We start from the raw sequence: 13811 nt of genomic DNA, 5'->3' as shown, positions 1-13811 counted from the left end.
AATAGATATTTCAGGAGAGATAGATTTCATTGTAAGAATTCTATTTGAGATGCATGAGCTACATATACATTAACAAGAAGGTAGTTAAATTGAAAGGTCATGAGTTAGAGAATAAGCTCATAATTTTGAGCCCTAGATCCTTTGATAGCCTGTAGACTTCTTCACTAAGTTAAAATTAATTGGGTTGTAGATCCAAGGATATAGAATAAAGAAAAAAGAGGATGAACTAGTTCCTTCTTTACTCTCCAAACTAGGTCCTAACTATATTGTGTTTACATCTACCTTCTACTCCACCAAAATTGCACCTATAACCATGTGAAAAATGTTTTCTCTAGATAACTTGATTTCTTACTTGACTAGGGAGAAGTATAAATTAATATAACTAGGCTCATTGAAGTCTTCAAAACCTCAATACCTCTTTTATGGGAATGAGAAACAAAAAAATTTAAGCAACAAAGGGGAGTTCAACAATACACTCCCAAGGATGAGGAGATCAATAAGGATTAAAAAGATGAATTCTCCAAAACCAATATGAAAAATTCTTCAAACCAAGGGAAATCTAAGAAAGAAAAGGTTAAGTGTTCCTTTTGCAAGAAACATGGGAACAATGATCACAAATGTATAAAGTATATTGACCAACTCTCACATCTTCTTGAGAAGAACATAGAGGCCCCCTAAATTTATCAAATAATCCTCATCAACTCAATAATATACTAAGGAAAAGAAAGACAAAACTAAGGGCAAGGTTCTAGTTGCTATTACATAATCCACGACTTGGGTTCTTCATAGGTTAATATTTTTTCCTTAGATCCTTATGGTATGTTGAAGTTAATGATACTCTAGTAATAATTATAGGGTGTGGAACATTCTGAGATATTCTAAGTGTACATTGTCTTTTGGGTAATATCCTATCACTCTATTAGATTACACACAATGGATTAGGCAAGGCTATGGATTTCACACCTAAATAAATACTTACCAAAGAATTGTAGATTAGAAAGCTTATTGTAATTAGGATAGTTGAACAAGAATCTTGATTACATGTCTTCTCATAGTTTTCTCCTAATGATCTTGTGCTACCATTGGATGTGTTTACGCTCTCATGTATCTAGAGTGGATTAGATACCTGAGAAGTTTGGTCACATAAACCTGTGTGTACTTCCATCCACCTTAGTTCATGAGACTTGCTTTGAAAATTTTATCTTCTCCAACTCCTACATCTTTAAAATTACATTTAGTTTTGTGGGATGTTATGTGTCTTTCATTTCCATCTTTGTGGGATAATAATTTTTCATATATTGCATAGTTATTTATTGATTCACAAACTATACATTTGGAGAACACTATTGATCATATTCATGTTCTCTTTTATGTTCATTGATGCTACTTCTTATTGATTCACAACATCTTCTTCATATGTTGTGGGGGATCATTTAAGTCCTCTTATTCCTATTTACCTCATCATTTGTCATAGTTTGGTAGTAGTGTGGAGATATTTTGGTGGCATTTGGATGAGCCATATTTGTCTTTGGAATTTTTCTACATTAGTTTCTATAAGCTTCTATATTTTCATCCCCATTAATGTGGCTTGGAATACTTGACTTGATTATGGTAAATTTTAACATTGACATGGGGACACTTGAGTGGAATTTAGATACATCACACATGTTCATCTTTATTTCCTCATCTTTCTTTTAGGAAGGATAATAAATATTTCATACATTCTTGGTTTTATTTTTCCCCTAAGGGGAGGAATTTTGTTGGACAAAATTGTATCATCTTTAGAATTCAGTCATTGCAAGAGACTCTACTTTGAGGGGGGTTCCATAGTCTCTCTTATTCTTCTATTATGTAGATGGGGTTTTTGGGTATTATAAAATAACAAAACCTCATAGAGAAAACAAATCTAAATCCATAAAATAAAGATTAACAGTCTCAATTTTATTCAAATTCATAAACTACAAACATTACAATGCCAACAAGAGTACAAATACACTATTTGCATTCTCTCCTCAACTTTGCATCTTCTTAGCATCCTCTTTTCACTAGCGTTCATTCCTTCCAACATCTTCCATCTTCCTTTGTAGTTCTCTATCTCCCACTTGCTTCATAATTTGGCCAATACCTCTTCACTAGCTAACAATATCCTCATATCATCTTTTCTAACTTCCTATACATACCACCTATTTTCTTGATGGTGACCCACTCTTCTAAATCACTTCCATTTCCCAAGACCTATCCTCAGCCAATTGCAAACCACACAAAAAAAACAATTCCTCCTTTTTATACTTACCCATGCAAGGAAGTTCAACTATAAAAATGAAGTTGAACCATCATTCCAACAATGGAATGCCATATAACTAACATATGTAACTACTAGGGTATTAGACTTTGTACTTTATTAAAACATATTCATAGATTTTTTTTGGCTTTCAATATACCCTCAAACTCCACCCTTTGACTTGGACAAGGTTTTCAGCTTCTCCAAGAACTCAAGCATCATTTTCTCCTTATTCATCAAGGTCATAGGCTTCATCAAGAACTCAATGATTATCTCTTTACTTATTTGGGTTTTCATCATCTAGAACTCAATACATTATCTTCCTTTATTTGTTCCTCATTGAGGTTTGAGCCTAAATAGGAACTATTAACACCATTTGAAAATGTGACAATTTATCCTATTGGGGTTTTAAGGTTTTTTAAACCACCAAGAATCGATAACTAATACCTTGATATGGCTTTTGATAAGAATGGGAACCTTATCCAAAAGTTTCAATGTTTCAAGGTTTGCACAAAGTTTTGATTTTCTTTATATTAAAGGTTTCATTTAATTTTTCTAATACATTAAGAAATTCATTATCATTAGAAAATCCTTCAAATACTTCTAATTATTTTCTGTTATTGACAATCTTATAGGAATTAGGAACTTGTTATTTAGTATTGAGGGTTTTAATAAGAACATGAACTATTAAGGGTTCTCAATGTTCTCAAAACTAGCTAGGTCATTGACTCCTTCCTCAACATTTATTTTCATTTCATCAAATCCTCTTAATGATTAGGAACTCTGCAAAAAATCAAGAGAATTTACTTTATTAGACTTCAAAAAGAAGCAAAGAGATTGAAGCTTACATATTGACTAAAAAACTATTGACACTGAACTAGGAAATAGGAACTATCAGTGATTTTGGAGGTTCTTGGAATTGTCAAAACCTTTGACTTATTCTTGCTAGAGGTCAAACCACTGATCAACCATAACTTTGCCAAAATTTTCCCAATTTTCATCTAATTTGAACCATGGATACGTGTTAAATCCTTTAACAAAATGGTGCTCTTATATTACCAAAACAAAGTCTAAAAAAATTTCATAAAGAAAACCACCAAAATAATTGAAAATACACAAAAAATGAAATAAAAGAGAAAATGAAACCTACTTTTTTTGGGTGATGCAAAATTTCCTATGGACTCAGACTTGGACTGGGATTGTGTTCCAAAATCCAAATGAGACAACCATCTGATTTTCATCTACCAAGTATCATCACACCCTCTCATTGTTAATGATCATGTCTACTTCATATAGATATGCATTCTCCATAGCTTATACATCTACACTTTCTTTTTTCAAGGGCGATGATTACCTACAAAATGAATCCCATGATAACTATATTTGTTAAATCTACATAGGAAAATTCTTGTTGTTATTGTTTTTTTATGTTATGTTTTATTGCTAAATTTGTATGGATGATGTAAATAATAAATATGGTGTGCATTTTGACATATAAAGTTTATAAAAACATCTTTTTGTTTGTATGTATCTCCATATTGTGTACTTTTATTTTGTTTTCTCTATATTTTTGGAATGATGCAACTTTGTAAGTACGCATAAAAAATATTCTTATCACATTGAGCAAAGCATAATCCCTCATCTATTATTTTGTATAATTATATGTATTTTTCTTCTTCCACTATGCATTATTCTTATGAATCTAAGGGTGATCAAAATATTGAGGTGATTCACTATCATGTTGACCTAACAGCATAGTATCCTTCTATTATTCATATATTCCTTTTGTTTATCTTGTTATTTCTTGTTCAATGATATTGGAGATGATTTAAGGAATCTAAGTGCTTTGCCTTCATCATGTTAAACCAAAATCATATTTCCTTTATAATGATGTTCATATCTTTATTCTTTTTATTTGTGTGGCTCTTACTTTTAGGGGCAATGGAGAGTGTTAGAGTGATTTATACCTTTTCTCTTTATGTTAACCCAAAAACATATCTCCATTATTGTTTGTTTTGAAATTTTTGGATTTTTTTCCATGTTTCTAATGCTTCTCCTTTTGTATATTTTTGTGGTTTAGTTGCCTATTCTATCTATGTCACGTTTTCCTTGTGTGATTCTTATGGTGGTCTTTCTTTTCCAAACCATTCCTTATTTGTATTATTCATCAAAATGATCAAAATACAAATATAACTCTCACTCTCTTTTTTCTTTGTGAATGTATGAAAACTTGAAATTATATATATATATATATATATATAAAGCCACACTTCCTAAATAAAAATTATAAACATTTCTTACATTCGAGCCTTTAAATTTAATGACTTATTTTCACATATCTCTTACATTAAATATTTTTATGTATCCATCTTACACAATATTTTCTTCCAGATATCACATGGGCACTTTTCTACTTAGCATGTTCCATAGCTATAATGTTTTGAATTATAACACAAACCTCTTATGAAAAATAGTTACCCTCACAATAAGGAAAATCTATGGGGACATCCTTGGGGGCAACATTGTCATCCCCCTCCCCCTCTTTACAAATGCATGCTTTATCCATCACAATAGATATTTCAAGCCTACAAAACTTTCCTCCTCTCTTTTTATTTACCTCAAATTGATTACACACCTTTTATATCCAACTAGGGTGAGTAAGGGAAGACACATATCCTCTCTCACACTACAATTGACATTGTGTAATGGTTAAATTGTCTCTTCATAAGCCCTAAATTACACATTCTTAGTTAAAGGGTATTTCCATGAGCCCGACACCACACTCTCAAACTATAATTGTTTAGAAACTAATAATCTTTTATAAACAACAACACAAAACTCTAGCCTAGATAGATATATAATATCAGTCCAAAGATTAATATGAATTACCTATTTTCATTCTATACATTTAAACACTATAAACTAATATGATTTAAGCATAACATAAACTATCATTAAGAAATCCTATGATTTAAGAACTTGTTTGTGAAACTACGAAAGCTCATTTTTTAGGGATTTAGAATAATAAATTTATCTTAAAATTATTATCTTTAAATAAAACACTTAAATCTAATCAAAATCAATCTATATAGAGAGAAATTTAGAAAATAAAACTATTATAAACAAAACTCATAAAAACTAACTAAAAGTAATTTTAAAATGACTCTCAACACCCTTTCTGAAAAATAGAACAATGACATAAAAGTAATGGCTAAAAATAGCCACTTAGAAAAATATTCGCAACTTGATTTTTTATGTATATCTCTATTTAGAAACATGATAGATCCTCTACAAAACCATCAAAACCCTAACCTCCAATCCATGAGTAACTTTTCTAGTAATCTTGGCAACTTGAATATGATTCATTTTGTAGAAATTGTTAGAATTTAGTGTTCCCAACCTAATTATTCTCGTGATGAATACAACCTCACCAAAAATTGTTGTAAAGATAAAATATAAAAACTGTGATTTTGTTCAATCAAAAAAAAAATATCATACTAAGATTAAATGCTAAAATCACTCTTACACAACCTTAAAAAATTATTCACAAACCATGAGAACCATTTACTGAAACATGTAACTAAAACCCTTCAAAAAATATTTAAACCCTAATTATATGAAAATGGCTAAACATGAATTTCAAAACAAGACTGATTTAAATTTTTTTTGTCTAGGTACTCTATAAAAGTAACATGTATACCTTTGAAACCTATTACAAACCATAAATGTAAACTATGTGACATAAATATATTTTGATATCTTCCTTCCAGTTATTTAAAAATATCTAAAACCTTAGGGTTTCAGTCATAAATCAATTTTAACAAGTTGAAATTCTAGGTGACTAAAAAATTACTTCCAACCTTAGCATGTAGATCACGCCTCTAAATGTTTCAACTCTTGTGTGAGCATACCAAACTAGATCATTAAACATTAAACATTGATTCTACCTTTTTAAGTGTTTGATTTTAATTATGTTAGAAATATGAGAGTAACATTTATGAGGAGTCTTCACCATTAAAAAAACAAGAGTTGTGTTACAATTGGAGTCCATGTCTTCTGCACAAAAAAATAGGAGACTTTTCTAGGTTTAAAAAAATTGAGTGATGCCTAAAAATAGTTAAAATAATTTATTAATCTTTATTATTTTTCTTCCAGCCTAGAATAATGTCAAATTTCAAAAGATAGTATTTTCATAATAAACCCCAATCACTGACTACACATGGTAGTGAGGCACAAACATGCATGCATGGTAGTAAACCAAAGTCATTTGTCTCAAGGACAATTTAGTTGCTTTCCATGTCAAAAAAAAAAATTTGCTTTAGAAATTCTTAGGAAAGGTATGCAAGTATTTGATGTAATACCCTAAAAATGGTCATCTAAAACCATAGGCCCCCTAGTCTCGATTTCATCACCAAGGTCCTAACCAAAGGCAACTAAAATAAATCTTGAGCACACAATTAATTTCTTAAATCATCAAATGTCACATGGCAAATTAATCACTCTGAATTAATTAAATAAGCATTTAATTAATTGATCATTTCAAGTAAATTATTTTTAAATAATTATCCTATTTATTTTATTAAATATCCTAGTATATTTAATTAAATAAATCAATTTGGCATTAAATCTTCAAAAAAGGAATTAATTGGAAAAAAATAATTAAAATTTGAGAAAAGAAATCAAATTGAGATAATGTTGAAAAAGAATTAAAATTTGAAAAAATCTCAGGAAAGCAATTAAAACAATTCAATCTCAAAATTGAATGGAATAGAGAATAAATCTGTTTTTTAATTTTATTTTACCTTAATTTTAGTTCAATTTCCTTTAAAACTGAGAAAAACAGCCAATTAAATCAATTCACTTGGATTGTGCTTCTTCGTGGAAAATCTTGACCGCTCATCATCATTTGGTCTCAGTCATCGACTTCTTTTTGAATTTTCTATAAATTCAAGCTCTCATCTCCTAATCAAGGATCTTGGAGAATATATTGTTATCATGTTGTTTTTGCTCTAGGTTCATTAAGATTTCATATTGAGAATATTTGCATATTAGTTATTGCATATTTTTTAAATCATTTAGCTTAAATATTCATTCATAGCTTAATCATGTTAGCTTAATATTCATTAACCTTGCATATCTTGCATCCATCTACCTTAATCTTGCATTCATTTAGCTCAATTTCATACTCATATAGATTAAATCCTTCATTTAGGTGTTGTCTAGTCACTGGTATTGCATATAAACATTTGAGAGCAAGACTAAACTCGCATCTACTAGAAGGCAATAGGTCGCTTTGTGATGGTTTATTGTTCATTGTTGATTGATTTAATAACCATGCATCTAATAACTTATTGAAGTGTTGTGTATTCCAAATACAGATACAGGTCCACTTTTCATACACACATTTCATACCATTTCTTATGACACTTTGTTTTACTATAATAAGACTGGAAATTTGGGTGTAAAGATTACATAGTATTGCATGTTGCAAGTCTTGTTGTTTTGTGGCTTTTATTTAATGCAATGGTAGAAATTCTTAGGAAATGTAGGCAAGTATTTCACACTCTTTCTCATGATACCTTGATTTACTATAACAACCATAAGGGAGTGGAAATTTAGGTGTAAATATTAGATAGTATTGCATGTTGCAAGTCTCTTGTTGTGTGGCTTTTGTTTAATACTATAGTGTCCTAAAATTGCACCACTTTGCAATTTTGACCACATTTGGGGCTCTCACCTTAGTTTTTACATCCCTATGCCTAATTAAGGCCTGATTATGCCTTCACCATGAAAATTTGGCCTCATTTTCAATTTATCCATTGCATAACCCCCTTAGTCTATCCCTAAGAAGGGATAGGACCAAGGCGTGGCACTTTGGACCTCATTGGGACTAGGGCGACACGCTCTTGTTCCACTTAATTGGGCCCCTCTTTGATCCCCTCCTGCACCTTAAAAAATGAGTGGTAAATCTTTCCCCGTGTCAACATATGTCAGAAAATTAATGCATTTTTCGATAGGAAAGTGTATATAGAGGTTTTCCCCTCTCATTTGTATAACAAAGAATAACAAGACATCATAAGAGATAGAAAAAATTATCATCATCAATCATTCAATCATTGGAGCATTCATTAAACATCTCTAGAGGTCTTCAAGGCTGCATTTCTTCATTCATCAATTGTGGAGCATCATTACATCATTCATTTGCAAGCATGTGCGTGTGATTAGGGTTTTGTCATGTTCATGTCATTTCATAAAACATATGTGATTACATTAAAAAAGAAATGCATCATTATTAGTCATTGCATATCTGAGGTATATCCTATTGGAGTCAGGGATCATTGAGAGGGGAGGTGAATCAATGATCTACCAGAAATCAAAACTGCATACTTATTCTTTATCCATCGGTTAACAATGCATAACAAATATGAACAAAAACATGCAACAATAAAAGCACAAATTCACAACACTGGAATTTTTACGTGGAAACCCAAAAAGGGAAAAACTACGGTGGGGCTGGAACCCATAATATTCATATACTATGGCTAGGAGTACATAAATATTACATAAATAGGGAATGCACTTGCATTCAGGCTCACCACGCAATTACAATTGCCCGAAAGGCTACAACCTTCAGGGAAGGCTCATTGACTTACACTTTGATTACAATGAGAATGTACAATGGAATGTGTATACACATAAAAATGGCTATTAACAATTAAATAAATATTTTCTATTTATTTAATATTTATTCTTCTATTAAATAGTTAATTTGAAAAGATTAATTTATTTAATTCATTTTCGTGTCTTTCTATTAATTAATTTAATTGAAATATTTTATTAATTAATTCATCTATTCTATTCCTCTAAATAATTAAATATCTAATATTTAATTATCCTTTTAACCAAGTTAATTAAATATCTAATATTTAATTATCCTTTTAACCAAGTTAATTAAATATCTAATATTTAATTATTTCCTTCAATCATTTGAATATCTAATATTTAATGATTATTCTTCTATCCTATAGTCTCAAATATTAAATGATTTCCTAAATTATTTAATCTCTCTTTTCCAACTCACCCTCCATCTCCACTTCATATTTCCTTTTCCAACTCATCAAACATGTGGCTAAGGAAATTAATATTTCTTAAATATTAATTCATCATTTATCTCCAACCTCCAAATTTAATGAATATTGTGTATGTACACATATTTCATAACCTTCTTCTATATTCTCTCCAACAACCCCTACATCTTAGGAAGGACTTGAGTCCACTTGTCCTCTCATGCCTAAATCTTCTCCAACCATCCCTAGATTCCCTCAGTCAGCAACTCAGTCAAGGTGAGATGAGTGGCACTTATCTTCTCCTTCCCCCTTTCTCTCAACCTTCACCTTTTCTTACAGCCATCCAAATCTGTAGATCTAATCATGACCGTTGATCTGAGCCACATCATCTTATCCTCTCAAAGTCTATAAAATCAAGAGCTTTAGTTGAGAGAGAGTTAGTCTTCAAGTGAATTTGCAAGCCAAATCATTTGTGAAAACTTATGCATCCATGAGTTTTAATCTTGAAGCATTTTAGCAATTATCATATAGCATAATCATGTAGTATTGCATATCATAGCATTTGTGAACTATTAGTTATTAGTCCATTCTTCATATGCCATCTTGGAAGCTATTAGTGCTTGTCTAAGAGCACACCATCTGCAACCAAGAACAATGGAGTTAGGACACAATGAGACATAAATCATGAAGGTAATATTAGTAATTTTATTTCATATGTATTTCATGTAGTTTCATTGGTTGAGTTTGGATTTCTTGTAGCATTTCCATTGGTATTTTGTGAAACTAACTTGTTGCAGGTAGCACTCTGAGGATGAAATTCAAGTCGACACATATTGGTGCCCACCGTGGGGCTCATAGACCTCGCATATACTTTTAAAAATCTCGCAAAAGTAAAATTAATGCATTTGTAATGCAGATTTACGCATGTGTGAATTCTGGCAGCGCTTTTGTTCAATAGGTTAGCGCATTTGCATCTTAGGTTAGCACATTTGCATCTCAGGTTAGCGTATTTGCATTGCAGGTTAACGCATATGTCACGTAGGTTAGCACTTTTGTCTGAAAATCTGCACATTTGCATCACAGGTTAGCACTTTTGTCTTCTAGGTTAGTGCATTTGTTAAAGAAGTCACGCTTTTGAGTCCACAAAGCAACGTTTTTGTAGTGCAGGTTAGCGCTTTTGCTCTTCAAATTAGCGCTTTTGAGGTGAAAGATAGCGCATGTGTTAGAATAACACTTTTGTTTGCAGCTAACATAATTTTCTTGCAGGTCCGAATGTCCCAGAACTAAAAATTTTCAAACTACTGACATGCATGTGCAGGATTGTGTTTAAGGCAAATTTTATGCATTTCCTCACCTAGTTAATTAAGAGCCTTATTCTGGAAAGTAATATATCATGTCTTGCTCATTTAGTCTAACTAAGGGGATAAATTGACAACATGCAACTTGCATTTTGAGTAACTTCTCTAAAATAGTTGTACGTAGACTTTTAAAAAGGCTAAAATAAACACCATGCTTGTTGGAGTAACATCTCCAAATAGAGGATAGATCACATTGCTATGGAAAGTTTAAAAAAACACTTGTATTTTGTGTCTCGAAAGTGGTAGGTATATGCTCTCCCCTTAATTGGGTGATCAAAAAGCCAAACCCACTATTTTATGCTTTCTTTACTTTCAAGAAATTAAATCCTTTAGAGGGCCTGCCTTCCCGAGCTGCCTTGAGGGGACCAGTGAGAGGGGAACGATCCAAAGTGGAAATAGGCTAATACCGAGTCCTTCCAATCCACTCTAAATAAATCATGTTTGTGATGAAAGTCACAAGCAACATGTGTTGATAAGTTCATACGAACACTATGTTTCCCCATAAACCCTATGGAGCATAACCTCTATAGGCTGGGAACCTTCTATATTTACAGAGCTGAAAGTGTTGCATGTATGGCCACATGACCGGAAGCCTTTACTAGAAACCACTTGTACTAGTTGCCAAAATCCTTCTAATTGTTGGCGTAGGAGGTCGGACCTCTGAAGCAGCTCACACACATACGGTTCTTAGTAGAGATATAAAATTTTCCATGGGGAGTTTTCATGGAAACTGGTGCTTGGCTACCCTGAAGAAGTGAGTGCCGAGGGTGGAGCTAGTGGGGTCAAGCATCTAAATATCCGCTTTGAATAGTGTAGCCTCAGGGGAAACCCCATGTGAGATTCAACAATTATTGTCTCAGTCTGCCATAGGATTTGTACTTGCTTGTGCATTTTGTTTATTAAACATTGTGTCTTCTATGTCTATAACATGTTCCAAATGGTCAAAAATTGAAGAAAATTATCATCTACAAGTGAGCAAAAATCCAACAAATTGCTAAAAATAATACTAATAAAAAAAAAATCGATCAAAAGGGTAATACAAAAGCTTTCTAACATTTGAAACACTAGATCAAACTAAAGTGTCAAAACATTAGTATCGAAATGCTTCTTGAGTAGATTTGTCTCTAAAACCATCACGTATTTTCAAATTAGCTCAACAACTGGGTCACTAATCCAACAAGATATTCCCAAAAGGTTTCTATAAGCATAAACATTCAATAAGCCAGTGTTTCAAACATCTTAAGTGCAAAAAAATCAACATCATTGTCAAGTTTCTCATCAGGATATATCAAATCCTCTATCATGAAGATTGGTCAATCCATCTTGTGTTCATAATCCTGGATATATCTTTCCTATTTTAAACCTAGATTTATCTCTAAATCAGAATTGCACCATTGGAATCCAACAAACTTGTGAACTATCATATGCTTATATGACTTTTAAGTATCGCCTTAAGAAAAGAAAACCTAGTTATAAAGCTACTTAGAAAAGAATAAGATTCTTGTATATCAATCACAAGATCTAATTAAAACATAGGACATTCCTACACCATTTTTGTCACTACTTACGTGGTTGCGGTACTGAGTTTGATGGAGAAATTTTGCAAGGACGTGATTTTCAACAAAGAGACTTTTTATCACAACGAACAAACAGTAGCGGTAAATCAACAAAGCATATCTTCCTACACCGATAATCACTTATTGAGTTGTCCTTTGGAAATTTCAAAAGTTTTGAAACAATCACATGCCAGTTTGGACTAGAGCCCAATACGAACAACTGAGAAAACAACAACAACAAATGGAGGAAGAAGATAATCATGCATTCCAAAATTTTGGGTATACCATTGTTGACGAAGAAGCAGTCAATAGCACCATTAGAGACCTTGAGAAAGATTTCAAATTTGATAGGCTAATGGAAAAATTGTTGGCAAAGCAAAAAGAGAAATATCTCTTGATGTTGGCAAAATCTAGAGCTAAAATATCAAAAGACTTTAACATAGAAAGATTGAAACAAGATGCAGAAACAAGTAACACCCAAAACACAGATGAGTCAAATAATGATGATGCGAACAAAGAAAGTCATGAAGAGACAAGAAAATAAAGGGATGACACAAGAAAAGAGCGTAGTGATAAAAGAACGTATGAAGAAACAAGGAGAAACTATGTGGATAATATGTTATTAAACTTTACTCAACAAATGCAAAATCTACAACAACAAATACAAGATATGCAAAATGGAACAAGCTCCAAGAAGTATTCATTGGAAGATATATGCCCATATCCTTTCGATAAAAATCTGAACATGATACCATTTCCACAACATTGCGAGATTCCTAAATATGAAAAATACGATGGAAAATTTGATCCTCGAGATCACTTTAGGGAGTTTTGTACTATGAGCATGGAATTTGCCCACGATGAAACTTACCTTATGCGTCTTTTCCCTAGGAGTTTAAATGGAAAATCAATGGAATGGTTTTCAAGATTACCATTCAGAATCAAATCTTTTGAAGAACTTGTGAATATATTTATTTCACAATACTCCTACAATGTAAGGAATGAGATAACAATGTTGGATCTACGCAATGTTAAACAAAAGAATGGTGAATCTTTTATGATCTTCTTGCAGTGATGGAAACACATTTAATAGGTATCCAAGAGATGTACCTGATCAAGAAAAGATGGACATATTCATTGATAATCTTATCAGTGAAATGAGTTATCAATTAAAAATGCAATGTCCTCCCTCTTTCGCCAAGATGATTGAGAATGGTTTGAAAATAGAAGACGTGATGGTAAAGAAAGGAAAGCTAAAACTTTACAATAATTTTTACAACAACAACAACGACAAACTCAAGTTCTGGTCAAAGAATAAGAATGTCATCAATGGAGGAAATGATGACAATAGTGCTACAAAACAACAACCAATCTTTAATCTATCAAGTCAAATCCCAAATAATAAAAATCAAGAAAGCAATAAAACCAAGTCCTTCTTCTTCAATCCTTGAAGGAAATTCACAAACATTGGAGAATCATTCGAATCATCTTTAAAAACTCTTCTCGCAAACAAACTGATTGTTTTACCAGAAACAAGAAGTTATGAACC

The sequence above is a fragment of the Cryptomeria japonica genome, chromosome 2 (assembly GCF_030272615.1).
Source record: "Cryptomeria japonica chromosome 2, Sugi_1.0, whole genome shotgun sequence".
NCBI lineage: Eukaryota > Viridiplantae > Streptophyta > Pinopsida > Cupressales > Cupressaceae > Cryptomeria > Cryptomeria japonica.
Note: the sequence above shows the minus strand (reverse complement) of the source record.